Source organism: Marmota monax, unplaced genomic scaffold (genome assembly GCF_021218885.2).
Source record: "Marmota monax isolate L192 unplaced genomic scaffold, Marmota_monax_Labrador192_F-V1.1 WCK01_AAM20220418_F8-fsc00137, whole genome shotgun sequence".
Taxonomy (NCBI): Eukaryota; Metazoa; Chordata; class Mammalia; order Rodentia; family Sciuridae; genus Marmota; species Marmota monax.
Window position 1 is genome coordinate 56903 of NW_026692854.1, and position 12224 is coordinate 69126.

At 37.8% G+C, this 12224-nt stretch overlaps 1 long non-coding RNA gene across 1 annotated transcript in view; it reads right to left on the reverse strand.

Annotated features, from left to right (window-relative positions):
- Positions 1-12224, reverse strand: part of LOC131424369 (uncharacterized) — a 94585-nt gene that overhangs the window by 54283 nt on the left and 28078 nt on the right. The gene's annotated exons all lie outside the window — the stretch shown is intronic.

The window sequence follows — 12224 nt, forward strand, 5'->3', positions numbered from 1 at the left end:
AAAATAATGTTATTATTTTAAAAAAATAAGTTAAAAATGTATATTTGTATATATCAGTAAGTGAATGGCTAGAAAAATTGTGGTACATCATACCATGGAGTACAACTCAGTAATAAAGAGGAATGGACTACTGGTATACACAATAACTGGGATGAAATAAGGACATTCTGTTAAAAAGTGACAGAAGCCAATCTCAAAAGGTCATAGAGTTTATGATCCCATTTATATGGCATCCCCAAAATAACCAAATTATTGGGATGGGAAGAATTTCATGTCTTTCATGAATTAGCGTACAAGGATGAGGTAACTGCTTCTAACTATAAAGAGATTATGAATTTTAAAAAAACTCTTATAAAGAAATTCTGTACCATGAAGGGACAAATAGTCTTGATTTTTTTCTTCCAAAATATTGTTACTGTTTGCTCTTTTCTGAATATAAAATTAATACATGATCACTGAAAAAGTTATATACTTAAGACATAAAGAAGGAAGTATAAAATAACCATAACCCTACCACAAAGAAATTATAATTTCTTCTAGTATTTGCAGTTGTTGTTTGTTTTGCAGTACTGGGGGTTGAACCCAGGGGCTGTTACCAAAGAGCTACACCCCAAACCACCATTCCCCCATTTTATAATTTGAGACAAGTTCTCACTATTGCCCAGGCTGGCATTGAAATTTGGATCCTTCTGCCTTAGTATCCCAATTAGCTAGGTAGATTTTTGTTTATACAACACATATGCACACACATACATATGCACATAAACTTATAGTACCATTAATTTATGTTTTTTTCCTTTAAATGTGCCATGAATATTGTTGTATATAAATATAGAGCTACAGTGAATTGAAGATTACAAAGTATGACAAAATTGTATGAGTGAACCACAATTTAATCAATCAATGATAATACATCAGTTTCTGATAAGATGCATTAAAATTTCTGTAATAATTATAAATTTGTCAATTTGATCTTATTACATTTTTATTGCTAAATATCTTTTAAGCATCTGACATTAATTGAAATCATTCATGATTTCTTTTATCTTCTTGAAGTGGTATTTCTTTTATAACTATGAAGTATCCACTTCATCCTCATTAATGATTGAAATTTTCTTTGGAGTATGGTTTTAGCAGTTTCTACAAATATTTGGATATGCTATATTTTTTGTACAATTCTATGAACATTTTAATTTTTCTTGCAAGTTTTTAAACCCTAAAGCTCTTTAGTATAGGTTATTTTGTTTCCAGATATGTGGGATTTATATAACCTTCCTTTCGTTCTGGTAATTTTATCACAGTTGGCTGCAGAACATAGTTTATATGACATTTATTGTTGCAACATAATATTAATTATCTTATGGCCTAGTATATGAACAATCTTTCAAAAAAGTTTCACAGAAAAATCAAAACAAAAGTTGCTTATGGAGTTTTATATGTCTACTATTTTGATCATGTTACTTGTATTTTTCAGATATTCTGAATCATTGCTTTCTTTGTGTTTTCTCAATTTAGCTGCTTTAAAAAGTTTTTAGTAAATTATCCTACTACAATTATTGATTGTTTCTCCCCCCCCATTCAGGTCCAACTTTTGCATATATGCGCCTGGACTTACCATGTTGGGTAGGATGTCCTCTTAAACCCACTCTACAGTGACAATACCCTGAAAATTCTTTTAATACTCCTTACCTACCAAATGACTTAGCAGTCCAGTTACTGTTGGGTATCAGTTGTGATGGCAGGCTGTTCACTGCTACACCCCTGGGCATCACATTAGAGTATGGTATAGAGCATGGTACCACACAATGCTAACCAGTGAAAAGATTAAAGTTCAAAACTGCAACTATGGATTCTACTGACAGTGTATTGTCTTCATACCATCAAAAAGTCAAAAAATCATGTTTCACAAGCACCTTCTGTATATTTTATCAAGTTATATTTTTTATACATGTTATTAAAACATTCTTGCTCTTCTATTACTTTTATAAAAACTGCCTATTTTCTAAAATCTGTTTTTTATTTTTTAAAAATGGTGATGTTGGGGACTTGACAGTCTAATGTCACCTTGCTGTCATTTAAAAGTCAAGAAGTGGACCTGGGTGGGACCATCTGGAAATTTCTTTGGGATCCCCAATACTGGATTGAAAAAAAGGCACAATGTCCCTCTCCTCTCAGAGATGACCCACTCTGTCCCTTGAGTATATCCCTTTTCTCTTCTCCCCTTCTAATAAACTCATTCCTGTTACTCTGAAAAAAAAAATGATGCTGTCAGTGTCTTTAGCATTCTATTTACTTATCTCATTTCTGTTATATAGTCTTGAAAAATTTTATCTTTATTATAGATAAGCGGATTTGTGTCTTTTTTGTTAATTTCCAATATGCTATTCCTCTTCTCTAGTGTCTATCTTTTCACTCTTAGTTGGTTTCTAAAACTCAAAAGGGTCCTCTACCATGTTTGTGAGCTGGAAGAAGAAGCCCGTGGAAACCTTGGGGTCCTCAGGCTTCATTTTGCAAAGGTGGGAAGTGCCAAGGTCTAAGGACAGGTTCTCACTCTCAGCTTGAGCCAGTGTGATGGGAGGCAGTCCTTGCTATAGACTGGGTCCCTCCTCTCCCTCACCCAGCCCTACTAGCACCTTAGAAGGAGCAGGGACAAGAACAGGTCAAGCTGCCCAAGGCAGGGTCCCTGAGAATGTCTGCCAGGAAACATATGGTGGCCTCATTTAGAAGCCTCAAAAACTCCCATTGCCAGATTTTAACTTATTGGCATTTTATGTTCTATAACCTGAGATTTATAAGTTTATTTTTGTACTATATGAAAATATATTACCAGATTACATGTAAACTATTGAATATTTTACTTATTGTCTTGATTTTTCAAAGTTTGTGGCTATTGTTTCACAAGCACATTCATTTTTAAATGCCTTGACTTATTTCCTACTATTATTCAGAATTTCTTCTCCTTCTATCTTTGTCTTAACTTTTATCCTTAATGTTTCATTCCTTTTAGTCATTTTGAATTTTTAAAGCTAGAACCCTCTCTTTAGCCACATTTTTTTTGTAATCTACTTTTAAATTTTCCCCTACCTTGGTATTTTTTCATGCATATAAATTACTTTATTTTGTAAAATTTCCTTTGTATATCTTGTATTTTTTAATCTATTTTGTTGCTGTTGTTCCTTTTAACTTCTTAGTTTGGAGACATATCTGATTTATTTTTAAACAGTGGCTCCTAAGTGACAGGCATGATGTGTGTACCACTGGTAAGAAAGCTGGGGAGGGCGTGCAGACTTAGAGATGAAATCAGTCATCAGGGCTACCATAGCTCCAGGAGCTGACTGCTCTCTGGATTCTTCCCTTATCTTCTTTGACAAAAAATCAGCCAAGGCTGACCAGTCTCATAGTGTCTGCTGAAGTTAGCCTGAAAAATGCCTTGTCTCCTGCTCCAATCTGGTAGTGCATGAAGCCTGAAGGAAAATACCCATTGGATTCCAGGGGGTGCTGAGGGGACTGGGGAAAGTGAGGATTTTCAGAGAGCATCCGGGGGTGAGGAGAAGGAAATCTGCAGGGTATGAATGCTCCCATGCATAGCTGTGAGGAGGGCCCACAGTGACTTGCAGAGGCCACACAAATACTTCACAGGGCCCAGGATGGAATTGAGAGGGGGAGGCTCTTCTAGCAGCAACTTCCATGCAGTGCGTCAGACTTACTTTTAGAAGGAAGTTGTCTTCTGAGAAGATACATGGAAAGGAGGTACACAGAGGGTACAGAGGCAGGGCCCAGCAGCCTTTTCTACTGTCAATAGAGATTTCTCTATTCTCCTTGCAGAGCCAGTAGAGGATTCTCCTAGGGAGGTGTCTTAGAAGGAGGGCAACAGGAAGCCTTTGGGGCTCTCCTTCTTTCTTGAGCATTCACACAAAAACCAGAGCCCCTTGTAAGAAAGAGTCCCATTGCATCTCCATTGATAAGTGTTGCCTCTTGTCTAGTAGTGCATTTAATTGTTTTTGTTAAGCCCCATCATATGCACATTTGGCTTAAGTGAATTCAACTGTAGGTGCTCAAAGACAACTTGAGATTAAAAAAAAAAAAACAATGTATACAAAGTGTGTGATTCTGCCAGCCATTCCACAGTAAACATATGCCCAGGATGGTGAATCTGCCAATGTTTGCACCCAGTTCTGAGCTTGTCCAAATGGGGAGCATCCTGCACACCAGTGTTTAAAACTATAATACATCTTCTTTGTACAATATGTCCTCAAAATGCAAGCCAACCTGAGTGTTTCCTCTGGTGCTCAGGTACAGAGACAACCATCTGGACCAATGCTGCAGGAAAACTGGCTGTGCTGTGCTGTGCTGAGCTGTGCTTATTGAGAAATAATATTCAGATGCCAGCTTTCCATCTCCATGAGGGATTCCCGCATCCCCCAAGGGTGATTTTGGTTGCACTTGGTTTTCTCTTCAGTGTTGAAGTAAGAATGTAACCTCTCTGAGATGTCACTCCACTCTGTGGCTCTCTTCCTACTAAGCTATAGGCTCCCTGAGGGGTAGACTATGTCTACCTCATGTTTCTCTTCTCAGCACAAGCCTGGCACATCAGACATGGTGCCACCAATGAATGAAGAGGCCAGAGGGCATCTGAGGATGGGATCCATATGGGTCTTGCTCATTCCCTGAAGTGTTGGCAGGTTGAGATCTCTGGGAATTATTTGATTTTATTTCAAATCCAGGATGATTTGATCATTTTTCAGATCTGGGTGAGAGTGACACAGCTGCCATCTATGTGCTTTTTGCTCCCTGGGACTTCTTCTTCTTCTTCTTTTTTTTTTTTTTTTGACCTTGACATATCATATATTTGATTCAAATGGGATATGAATTCTTATTTTTCCACGGAACAGATTGTTGCAGGATCACAGTTACGTTTATACATACAGCCATACTAGTGTCTGTTGTATTCTGCTGCCCTTCCTATCCCCCCTCCACTCCCCTCCCCTCCCCTCCCATCACCTCTCTCTACCCAATCTACTGTGACACATTTCTCTCGCTCTTTTATTTCTTCCCCCTCACATCATCTTATATGTAATTTTGTATAACAATGAGGATCTCCTTCCATGTTCTGTGCAATTCCCCTTCTCCCTTCCATTCCCTCCCACCTCTCTTCCCTGTTTAGTGGTAATCTTCTTCTCATGTTCTTCCTCCCTACTCTGTTTCGGGTCACCCCCTTATATCAAAGAAGACATTCAGCATTTGTTTTTTAGGGATTGGCTAACTTCACTTAGCATAATATGCTCTAATGCCATCCATTTCCCTGCAAATGCCAAGATTTTGTTATTTTTTTAATGCTGAGTAATATTTCATTGTGTATAAACACAACATTTTTTAATCCATTCATCTATTGAAGGGCATCTAGGTTGGTTCCACAGTCTAGCTATTGTGAATTGTGCAGCTATGAACATTGATGTAGCTGTGTCCCTGTAGTATACTCTTTTTAGGTCTTTTAGGTACAGTCCAAGAAGGGGAATATCTGAGTCAAATGGTGGTTCCATCCCCAGCTTTCCAAGGAATCTCCATACTGCTTTCCAAATTGGCCGCACCAATTTGCAGTCCCACCAGCAATGTACAAGTGTACCTTATCCCCCACATCCTCGCCAGCACTTATTATTGTTTGACTTCATAATGGCTGCCATTCTTACTGGAGTGAGATGGTATCTTAGAGTAGTTTTAATTTGCATTTCTCTGATTGCTAGAGATGGTGAGCATTTTTTCTTGTATTTGTTGATTGATTGTATATCCTCCTCTGAGAAGTATCTGTTCAGATCCTTGGCCCATTTGTTGATTGGGTTATTTGTTTCCTTGTTGTTTAAGTTTTTTGAGTTCTTTGTATACCCTGGAGATTAGAGCTCTATCTGAAGTGTGAGGGGTAAAAATTTGTTCCCAGGATGTAGGATTCCTATTTACCTCATTTATTATTTCTCTTGCTGAGAAAAAAACACTTTTTAGTTTGAATTTGTTCCATTTGTTGATTCCTGATTTTAACTCTTGTGCTATAGGTGTCCTATTAAGGAATTTGGAGCCCGACACCACGAGTTGGAGATTAGGGCCAACATTTTCTTCTATTAGATGCAGAGTCTCTGGTTTGATTCCTAGCTCCTTGATCCATTTTGAGTTAACTTTTGTGCATAGTGAGAGAAAGGGATTTAATTTTATTTTGTTGTGTATGGATTTCCAGTTCTCCCAGCACCATTTGTTGAAGATGTTATCCTTTCTCCATTGCATGCTTTTAGCACCTTTGACTAATATAAGGTAGTTGTAATTTTGTGGATTGGTCTCTATGTCCTCTATTCTGTACCATTGGTCTCCCCACCTGTTTTGATACCAGTACCATGCTGTTTTTGTTACTATTTCTCTGTAATATAGTTTAAAATCTGGTATCGCTATGGCACCGGTTTCACTCTTCCTGCTTAGAATTGCTTTACCTATTCTGGGTCTTTTATTTTTCCAGATGAAGTTCATGATTGCTTTTTCTATTTCTGTGAGGAATGCCATTGGGATTTTTATTGGCATTGCATTAAACCTATAGCGTACTTTTGGTAATATGGCCATTTTAATGATATTAATTCTGCCTATCCATGAACAAGGTATATCTTTCCATCTTCTAAGGTCTTCTTCTATTTCTCTCTTTAGGGTTCTGTAGTTTTTGTTCTATAGGTCTTTCACCTCTTTTGTTAGGTTGATTCCCAAGTATTTTATTTTTTGGAGGATATTGTGAATGGGGTGGTTGTCCTCATCTCCATTTCAGAAGATTTGTCACTAATATACAGGAATGCTTTTGATTTATACGTGGTGATTTTATATCCTGCCACTTTGCTAAATTCATTTACTAGCTCTAGAAGTTTCTTGGTAGAACCTTTTGGGTCTGCTAGGTATAGGATCATGTCATCCACAAATAGTGCTAATTTAAGTTCTTCTTTTCCTATCTTTATGCCTTTAATTTTCTTCATCTGTCTAATTGCTCTGGCCAGTGTTTCGAGAACTATGTTGAATACAAGTGGTGAGAGAGGGCACCCCTGTCTTGTTCCAGATTTTAGAGGGAATGCCTTCAATTTTTCTCCATTTAGAATGATGCTAGCCTGAGGCTTAGCATAAATCGCTTTTACAATGTTGAGGTAAGTTCCTGTTATCCCTAGTTTTTCTAGTGACTTCAACACACCTCTCTCACCATTGGACAGATCTTCCAAACAAAAGTTGAATAAAGGAACTATAGAACTCAATAACAATTAATAACTTAGACTTAACCAACATATATAGAATATATCAACCATCATCAAGCGGATATACTTTTTTCTCAGCAGCACATGGATCCTTCTCAAAAATAGACCATATATTATGCCATAGGGCAACTCTTAGCAATTATAAAGGAGTAGAGATAATACCATGCATCTTTTCTGATCATAATGGAATGAAACTTGAAATCAATGATAAAAGAAGGAAGGAAAAATCCTACATCACTTGGAGAATGAACAATATGTTACTGAATGATCAATGGGTTACAGAAAACATCGAGGAGGAAATTTAAAAATTCCTAGAGATAAATGAAAACACAGACACAACATATCGGAATCTGTGGGAAACAATAAAAGCAGTTCTAAGAGGAAAATTCATTGCTTGGAGTTCATTCCTCAAAAAAAGAAAAAAAAAAAACAACAAACAAATGATCTCACACTTCATCTCAAAGCCCTAGAAAAAGAAGAGCAAAACCACAGCAAATGTAGTAGAGGGCAAGAAATAATTAAAATCAGAGCGGAAATCAATGAAATTGAAACAAAAGAAACAATTGAAAAAATTGACAAAACTAAAAGTTGGTTCTTTGAAAAAATAAATAAGGGGGATCCAACATGGTGAATCGGGCGGTATAGCGATACCAGATTTCAAATTATACTACAGAGCAATAGTAACAAAAACAGCATGGTACTGGTACCAAAACAGGCGGGTGGACCAATGGTACAGAATCGAGGACACAGAGACTAATCCCAAAGTTACAACTATCTTATATTTGATAAAGGGGCTAAAAGCATGCAATGGAGGAAGGATAGCATCTTCAACAAATGGTGCTGGGAAAACTGGAAATCCATATGCAACAAAATGAAACTGAATCCCTTTCTCTCGCCATGCACAAAAGTTAACTCAAAATAGATCAAGGAGCTTGATATCAAATCAGAGACTCTGGGTCTGATAGAAGAAAAAGTTGGCTCCGATCTACAGACTGTGGGGTCGGGCTCCAAATTTCTTAATAGGACACCCATAGCACAATAGTTAATAACAAGAATCAACAAATGGGACTTACTTAAACTAAAAAGTTTTTTCTCAGCAAGAGAAACAATAAGAGAGGTAAATAGGGAGCCTACATCATGGGAACAAATTTTTACTCCTCACACTTCAGATAGAGCCCTATTATCCAGAGTATACAAAGAACTCAAAAAATTAAACAATAAGATAACAAATAACCCAATCAATAAATGGGCCAAGGACATGAACAGACGCTTCTCAGAGGAGGACATACAATCAATCAACAAGTACATGAAAAAATGCTCACCATCTCTAGCAGTCAGAGAAATGCAAATCAAAACCACCCTAAGATACCCTCTCACTCCAGTAAGATTGGCAGCCATTATGAAGTCAAACAACAACAAGTGCTGGCAAGGATGTGGGGAAAAGGGTACACTTGTACATTGCTGGTGGGACTACAAATTGGTGAGGCCAATTTGGAAAGCACTATGGAGATTCCTTGGAAAGCTGGGAATGGAACCACCATTTGACCCAGCTACTCCCCTTCTTGGACTATTCCCTAAAGACCTTAAAAGAGCGTGCTATAGGGACACAGCTACAACAATGTTCATAGTAGCACAATTCACAGTAGCTAGACTGTGGAACCAACCTAGATGCCCTTCAATAGATGAATGGATAAAAAAAAATGTGGCATTTATACACAATGGAGTATTACTCTGCACTAAAAAATGACAAAATCATGGAATTTGCAGGGAAATGGATGGCACTAGAGCAGATTATGCTAAGTGAAGCTAGCCAATCCCTAAAAAAATAAATACCAAATGTCTTCTTTGATATAAGGAGAGCAACTAAGAACAGAATAGAGAGGAAGAGCATGAGAAGATCACCACTAAACAGGGATGAGAGGTGGGAGGGAAAGAGAGAGAGAAGGGAAATTGCATGGTAAAGAAGGAGACCTTCACTGTTATACAAAATTACATATAAGAGAAAGTGAGGGGAAAGGGGGAAAAAACAAGAGAGAGAAATGAATTACAGTAGATGGGATAGGGAGAGAAGACAGGAAGGGAGGGGAGGGGAGGGGAAGGAAGGGGAAGGGAGGGGGGATAGTAGAGGATAGGAAAGGCAGCAGAATACAACATACACTAGTATGGCAGTAGGTAAAAAAGTGGATGTGTAACCGATGTGAATCTGCATTATGTATATAGGGTAAAAATGGGAGTTCATAATCCGCTTGAATCAAATGTATGAAATATGATATGTCAAGAACTTTGTAATGTTTTGAACAACTAATAAAAAATAAAATAAAATAAAACTCTATTGGGAGTTTTATCCAAAGGAAATTAAGAGTTTTGCCTGAGTAGAACATAAAGAAAGTATTTTTATGTTTTTGCACAGTTAGGGTTTTCTGAAAAATAAAACTGGCCGCTGGGGTAAAGGACAAGTCTGTGAAGTTAAAGGGTGATTGAATAGACCCTTTAGCCTCAGAGACCTCTGAAGAGATTTAGAGACTTATTTCCTTATACATTCAGATTTCAAAGTGGGTGAAAGGAGTCAGTTGTTTATATTTCAAAGTACTGTAAAGGTCAAGGTTTTTCTCCTTCTCTCAAGAATGGAGTGGGGCAATGTGTAGCCTACTTCAACCTTAAATGTTAATAATTTGGAGAATTCTATGCAGGAGAGCCCCCCATGTAGGCAAGATGATAGTCTAATATAGTGCCACTGGAGGGCTACTGGATAAGGGAAAAGTGTGGCTTTTACTATTAATAAAAACTATGATCTCTGTTCCAAAGAAAAAAATAAATAAGATTGACAGACCCTTAGCCATGCTAATGAAGAGAAGAAAAGAGAGAACTCAAATTACTAGCATACGGGATGAAAAAGGCAATATCACAACAGACACTACAGAAATACAGAAGATAATTAGAAATTAATTTGAAACTTTATACTCCAATAAAATAGAAGACAGTGAAGGCATTAATAAATTTCTTAAGTCATATGATCTGCCCAGATTGAGTCAGGAGGATATACACAACTTAAACAGACCAATATCAATTGAGGAAAATAGAAGAAGCCATCAAAAGACTACCAACTAAGAAAAGCCCAGGACCGGATGGGTATACAGCAGAGGTTTACAAAACCTTTAAAGAAGAACTAATACCAATACTTTTCAAGCTATTTCAGGAAATAGAAAAAGAGGGAGTACTTCCAAATTCATTCTATGAGGCCAACATCACCCTGATTCCTGAACCAGACAAAGACACTTCAAAGAAAGAAAACTACAGACTAATATCTCTAATGAACCTAGATGCAAAAGTCCTCAATAAAATTCTGGCAAATTGGATACAAAAACATATCAAAAAGATCGTGCACCATGATCAAGTAGGATTCATTCCTGGGTTTCAAGGCTGGTTCAATATACAGAAATCAATAAATGTAATTCACCACATCAATAGACTTAAAGATAAGAACCATATGATCATCTCGATAGACACAGAAAAAGCATTCGACAAAGTACAGCACCCCTTTATGTTCCCTGGGTCTTCTAATATTTCTTTTAGAGGGTCTGACAATTTTCTTGTGTTGGTAAAACCTGAAGAGCTGACACCACTGGGACTGTACTATGTTGTAAATGCTTAACTTTTGTAAAAAAAAAAAAAAAAAAAATACAGCATGGCACATGGCAGGTGATCAGTAAATGTGCACTGAATATTGAGATGAGCAAAGCCTCATTCCTTCTAGGCTACCAGGTCACTTCTTCTCAAGTTCTTTCCTTTCTAATCTCCCATCAACCCAGAAACAGTCTTTAGCTAAATATCTGAAGTACGATATGTGAAGTATTACATTTGAATCTATTCCTTCCTTTCCTGATTTGCATTTTTCTCATCAGGGTGAATGGTAACTCTCAGATAGCTACAATCCAAGATAATGTTTTCACTATTTTTCTACATATCCCATAATGAAGATAGCTACCTCCATAACATCTGAAGGCTGAGATCATGGCAAGCCGACTGGGGGCACTGCTAGTGTTGATTTGGACCAGAGGGCTTTTTTTCCCCTAAGTCCTGTCTTCCTAAACTTGTTGTGTTACTTCAGTAGAAACAACTTTGTCAACATCAGATTTAATGTTTGGATGCATGACCCAGCACTGTATCGCACTCCTCTAGTCCATTGTTTCCTAAAGTTGGATGCCAATGGAAAACCAAAGGAAGACATTTAAAAATACTTGTTATGCTGGGCATGGCGGCACACACCTGTAAACCCAGTGGCTTGGGAGATTTTGAGAACAGCCTCAGCAATTCAGTGAGGCCCAAAGCAAATTAGTGAAACTCTGTCTCAAAATAAGAAATAAAAAGAGCTGGAGATGTGTCTCAGTGCCTCTCTTCCCCAAATTCCCCTTCCAAATGCTCACCTATCAAGAAAGCATGACCTTCCGCACAAGTTTAGAAAGACAGAGCTTTGGGGAAAAAGGTAATTGTCACATCATCACTTGCACACGTGTTGTGTCCTAGCTTCTGTTGACAGTGCTGCATCCCACCCTGTTCCTGTGGAGATCAGGGCTTCATTCCCACAGTAGTTCCCTCTCACTTGGCTGCATCATTCTTTCTCCTTCTGTACCAAATCTCTCTCATGGGCATTCAAACAGTACATTAGGTTTCTTCCCAAATGCACAATGTCCTAGTCCCACTTCCTCCCTAGGCATGACAACTGGCTGTGCTCCCTTCTGTGCTAATCTCCTCTCCTGTAATGGGTCATCTGTGCTCTTAGACTCCACTTCTTCACATCCCTTCCACTTATCAACATCTCATCTCAGTATTCCATTGAATTGTTCTTGTCAAGGTCACCATGACCTCTATCTGGCCAATTCCACAGATGTGTCTCAGTGGTAAAGTACCACTTCATTCAATTCCTGGTGCAAAAAAAAAAAAAAAAAAAGCTGGTTACCG